Source organism: Vigna radiata, unplaced genomic scaffold (assembly GCF_000741045.1).
Source record: "Vigna radiata var. radiata cultivar VC1973A unplaced genomic scaffold, Vradiata_ver6 scaffold_216, whole genome shotgun sequence".
In the NCBI taxonomy this organism is placed as follows: Eukaryota; Viridiplantae; Streptophyta; class Magnoliopsida; order Fabales; family Fabaceae; genus Vigna; species Vigna radiata.
In genome coordinates, this window is record NW_014543436.1 from 543,802 (window position 1) to 549,714 (window position 5,913).

The window sequence follows — 5,913 nt, forward strand, 5'->3', positions numbered from 1 at the left end:
GCAAAGTTTGGGGTTGTGATAACAGATTAAAACACCGTTATTTGCTATGTGATTTTGATACTAAAAACACCCTTTTTCACTTAGAAACTTGCTTGAACTCAAGTGTTTTCAGTAAATTCTGTGAATAAGAGAGTTGAGGTTAATTTTAAAAATTTTCTAACAAATTCCCCTTGTTTTGACAGAGATTGAAGTTATACTGGAAGAAGAAGTGAAAAGCTATGAAGAAGGAGCTCAAAAAGGGGTAAAAAAGGCACCAAGAAGGGAGGAAACCCAAAGCCCAGGCGACAGGGACGAAAACAGTGAGCTGAAAATCGATGCTGGTTGCCCGAGCGATAGACCCGACACCCGGGCGACGGACGCTCGTAGCCTAGGCGCTCAAAACTGGTGCCCAACTCTTACAGATTCCTCAATTCACGCCCGGGCGAGCTCCCTACGATGCTTGAGCGAGATTTGACGTGGATTGGGCCCTGTTTCTACTCTGATTTGATTCTTTTGGACTGGGCCACACTTTGGGACGCGTCTGGCGCTATTTAAAGGACACTGGGGCTCTAGGTTTTGCATCCCTGGCAGAAGAGAGCATAACAATACACTCCTAGCCAAATTCTAAGTCTTTTCATTCTTTCTTTTCTTCCATTGTTCATAGGTTCCCCATGTTTATGGGGAACTAATTTCTATTTGTTGTTGAGGAATGATGTAACCTTGTGAACTCTCATGTCTTTGAATTGATTCTTAATTTCATATGCTTTTTCCATTAATTGTTAGAGTAATTTATCTGTTCTTATTGCTTGATTATACAATAGCATGATCTGTGATTTGCATGAGTGCTGACAGGTTCCTTTCAATTCAGGTCCTTGTTAAATTACTCCTAAGGGTTATATTGCTCAGACATGAGGGTATGGGTCTTAGTCGTCTTAACCTCCTGATCTTCACATCTTTTTACTAGGAATGCTAGGATTGTATGAACTGGTAATTAGGGACAAAATTATTTACTGAGACATCGGGTTTAAGTGTTTTAGTGAGGGACGTTAGCATTAATGAATAAAGAAGAATTCTTATATACATGAGAGGAAACTTGGTGAAAGAGTAACCCCAACAACATATCCATCTCATACAAATCAACCTCCATTCATCTCTGTGCCCTTTTGCCACTGATCAAATTTATTTTGCTTTATTTTATTTTTGTAATACAAACCATGATCTCTTTTTATTTTTAAGTCTTAATTAATCTTGTTTTCACACAACTATTCAGCATCGAGAGTCCTCTGGGATACGATACTTGCTCTTACCATTTTATATTACTTGTGCGACTCGGTACACTTGCTGATTTGCCCCAACAATGACCAGTCTCCCAAGTAGTATGATCCATGAGAGAATATGAGCAATGACCCTTTCTTCCTTCTTTAAACCATCGTGAAGAAACTTTCCTTGTTGGGATGCATCCTCAGGAAATCTCCTCCAATTTGAGTACATATCCCTTTTCTTTAAATGTACGTTTAACTCTGAGTTGGACAAATGCGAGAGTGCTCCTTTTGCTGCAAGTCTAGTGAACAACATCCAAGTGAAATCATCTATTTCAATATTTACTCCTTTTACCCTGGAATTCATAATGTCGTCTTCAAATATAAGATTGTGGTAGAATACTTCCACCAAGTCAGGATACCAAGCACCCTTCATGTGGACAAGACTTGTTAAATGTTGGACCTCTAGTAAATCTGGAAAATTAAATCCTTCTTTTATGAATTTTCTAAACTTAATATAGTAAGGACGAGCCACAGTTTTTGATGGATTCATCAAAAATTTGTTTCTTGAATCATCATCCCTAATCCATCGAGAAGGATCAGGATTTCTTCATACAACAACTTCCTTGCCTTTACCCCTGTTTGAACTTTGGGTAGAGGAGGCCATGGAGAGATCACAATTGAAGGACACACCTTCTTGGTCTAAGGGATATCAGAGAAATTGCTTGTACAGTAGCAGACACAGTAATAGGTTTAGGTGGCTAACCACGTAAGCATCAAAGACATTGCATAAAACCCCAGATTCAGATTCTAACATTCTAAACATCAGAAGTTTAAAACACTTGCAGACTATAGTCGAATGTATTAATAAATCAGTCGACTAACACACATGAAAATAGAGTTTTACACACAATCAATCAATTAATCTGACAGACAATGTATTCATGCAATCACACAACAACAACCAATCAATACAAGCATAATGTAGTAGATTGATACAGATTTACCAGTTGTAGATTCTCAAGACAATGATTTTAAACCAGATTGATCCATCCTTGAGATTACATTGCATCTGTTTTGTATCCAGCAAGACAATTTGGTTGCTGGTACCCATTTAACTTTGGGTCCATGATTGTCAGTCCTTGTTACTTGTTCCTTTGGTTTCCAAGCATATAATTTTTTAGGAACAACAACATTTCTGTAATAAAAATTTCTAACGGTATGACCAACACAATTACAATAGAAACATGCATTCTTAGCAGGTTTGCTTAAATAAATAAATGTCTTAGTATTGGTTCTGCTAGATTGAACTTTTTAACCTATTCCTTGTCTATAAATAACTCTGCTATATGATTTTAGTACATCATCTATATTGTCATTTCCTTGAGTAAACTTAGCTACCGTGCTAGTTAAGTAACCTATCTTTTCAATATAAGCAAGACAATTTTCACAAACTTTTTCTACTGTTGATGAAGGTTGAAAAACAGTTATTTTCATATGTCATTTTATAGACCTAATTACGCTCTTTACTACTTGGAATGAGCTTAGAATCAAGCAAAACTCAATAAATGAGTCTGTAGAGAGTCAAAAGTTGTTTTTAGCGATATTATGCCTGTTTTGCATTGTTTTGTATCTATTTTGAGGAAATGAAGAATGGAGCTGAAGATAAAGGTCGTAGACTCAAGAAAATGGAAGAAAATTGAAGATATGAAGAGTCAAAGCACCGCCCAGCGGCAATTTACACCGATGGGCGGTCCAGGGCGAGGAGTAGGCACTGGCGTTGGCGTTGGGCGGTTTTGAGGGACATCGCCGGGCGGCACCTTACACTTCCGGGCGGTTTGGAGGTTTATGGGAAACTACCGGGCGCCACACTTGTTCTGCCGAGCGATGGTCCGCTGGACTTGGGCCTGTTTTCTGTTGCGTTCCTCACCAATAAATACCCCTATTTCGAGTTCAGAGTCATTCTTTTGACAGGGGAGAACGGTCAGACCTAATTTTGCTCTCTGGATAGGATCTCTTGGATGCTTAGGCTCCTTTTCATCTTTTCTAGGGTTTGCATTTGCATTCTTCTTCCATTTTTCATGTAGTTTCACCATGTCTATGGTGAACTAAACCCTATTGTTGTTGGGGGAAACAATGTAATCTTTTGATACTCTCTTTTATTGAAACTCTTGACTATTTATATGGNAAATCTTTTTCAAGAGGGAGGGACTGATGGTGGACCATCCAAGCTTCATATTGGACCTCTAACAAGAGCCATGTCAAAGAAAATACAAGAAGAAGAGGGAGAATTCACTACTTTACTTGTATGGAGTATTTTCTATTAAACCTTCTTCTTCTACAAAAACTAAATATGTTTACTTGTTTTGTAGATCACCAAAGGGAAGAATAATGCATCACTCACGGCTAGGACTTGCTAAACACATTTTACACATGGAAAATACCTAGCTAGCCACACTTATGCCATTTTCCACGTGCAACAAAGGAGCTGGCCAAGACTCACATGTGGAGCACCATTTCCATGCATTTTTCACGTGTTTTTACAATGTATAGCTTAGTGCAGCTCATGTTCCACATTTGGCACGTGCAACACACCTTTCACACTTCATTTCTGCACATGTTCAATTGATATCTTGCTCTGCACACCTCATANCTCTTCTTCTTCTTTTAAAAGANGAGCACCACCACTTGTAATGGGCAACTTGACTTTGAGTAATGAAATGNTGTTGACATCTCAGCTCAACTCTCAAGTTCACCTTTGTGCTTTGTTATCTTGCACTTCCTCTAGCTCCTTTCCCTTTAGGAAAGCTCTCTGAGTTAGAATTCACCATTACACCATAGCCAATCTTCCACGGACCTTCATCAAACACCTTGAACACACTTCATCCATCTTCACTGTTTCATTCATCCGCTGCCAATTCTGNTTCCGTGAAGCTTCTCCAAGCATGAATTCAGTAGAGGCTTTCATCATTACTCCATGGGCTCTGGTTTCTAGTTCGGAAGGCAGCGGAAAAAGATGAAGGTAGTTGCGAAGGAAGGTGTTGTATGGACTGATCACTAGCTCAGGAAGCTCTCCATAGTTGGAAAGAAGCTAGAGGGAATTTGGGGGAAGCACAGGGAGGTGACTTTTGAAAGAAACATAGCTGGAAATGCATCAACAAAATATATTTCTCAAGGTTCAAAAGTAATTCTAGCTACAAATACAAGCAACATTTATATAGAATTCCACAAGCTCTTAGACGGTGAAGATGAGAACAAATTGATGCAGATGAAGACACGTGGATGCAGCATGGAAAGGGTGAAGGATTTCTGGAATCAGCAAGCAATCTTCCGTGGAGGTGCAACAACGTTTTCAGCCAAAATCATGCTTCAGATGCAATGACGTGTGAAGCATGGGAATTTCTTGAGACATCTCTTATCTTGCTAAACTCAACCCTCTTCCCTTGTGGAAATCTCTCTTTTACCCTTCTCCTTGGGTTGGGTTGTTGCTCTTTATTTATTGGGCTTGCGCCCCGCGTATCACCTTTGCTTTGAAAATCTTTACCTTGAGTTGGGTTGAGAATAATTGTATGGTATTGATAAGGTTCAATTTTGGGGTTGTTGGGGAAATTTGAAAGGCAAGAGAAAGGCATTAAGCTCAAGTGTTGAATAAAAGAAAAAGCATGAGAAAAGAAAGAGAAGAAAAGAAAAAGCATGAAAGATGAGCTCAATGTAAAAAGAAAAAAAAAAGGGAAAGAAGTTGGGAATGAGTTATATTGGTTAAAAGAGAGTTTGTGCTTGCACCTTGAATGTTAAAATAACTCTATTAACTCAAGGATTTTGTGCTCCAGAAAAAAAAAATTTCTTGTTAGCCCAGCCTCATTATAAGCCTTGAAAAAGTCCTTGTGATGGCATTTGTATGTGAGAATATTGATTGTATTAGATGAAGGGAAATTTTGTTTCATGTGACATGTGAATAGTAGAGAGATGGAGTGACCTCTTAAACACTTGAGTGATTGAGTGAAATGCTTGCTTGGAGAAGATGGATAAATTTCATGATTACATATGTGCTTAGTGATTGATCATTCATAAATAAAGCATCTGTTGGAAAATATGTGATCATGTGAACTGAATTGAATTGAAAGCATGTATGCATCTTGATAAGATTCCATTGAAAATCTGAATTGAGTAATTACTTGTNAAAGTATAATTCCAAAATTGCCCTGAAAATAGAAATAGGAATAATTAAGCTCAAATAATTCAAATTAATTAAATATGAATTATTGGTCTAATTAAGTCCAAATAGTGAAAATGACACAATAACTAAGAATTAAACGCAAATCATCAACACAATTCGGTGCGAAAAACTAAGTTAATGATATAAAATATTGATTCATCACATGTACATGTCATATGATCAAGGCCATTTTTGAGAACCCTTCTCTAGTCAAATTTTCACCCAAAGTGCTTGAAAATATTATACCCTTTTTGAACCTTAGCCTTAAACAAGATGTTAAACCTTGTCTTGAAATTATTTACCTTGAGTTGGGATCAGCTTAATTGTATGTGATGAAAAGGTTCAAGTAAGTGAAAAGCATTGAGCTCAAATGTTGTGAAAAGAAAAAAAAAAATCATGAGAAAAAGAAAAGAAAAGAAGAAAAGCATGAAGATGAGCTCAATGAGAAAGAAAAGAAAA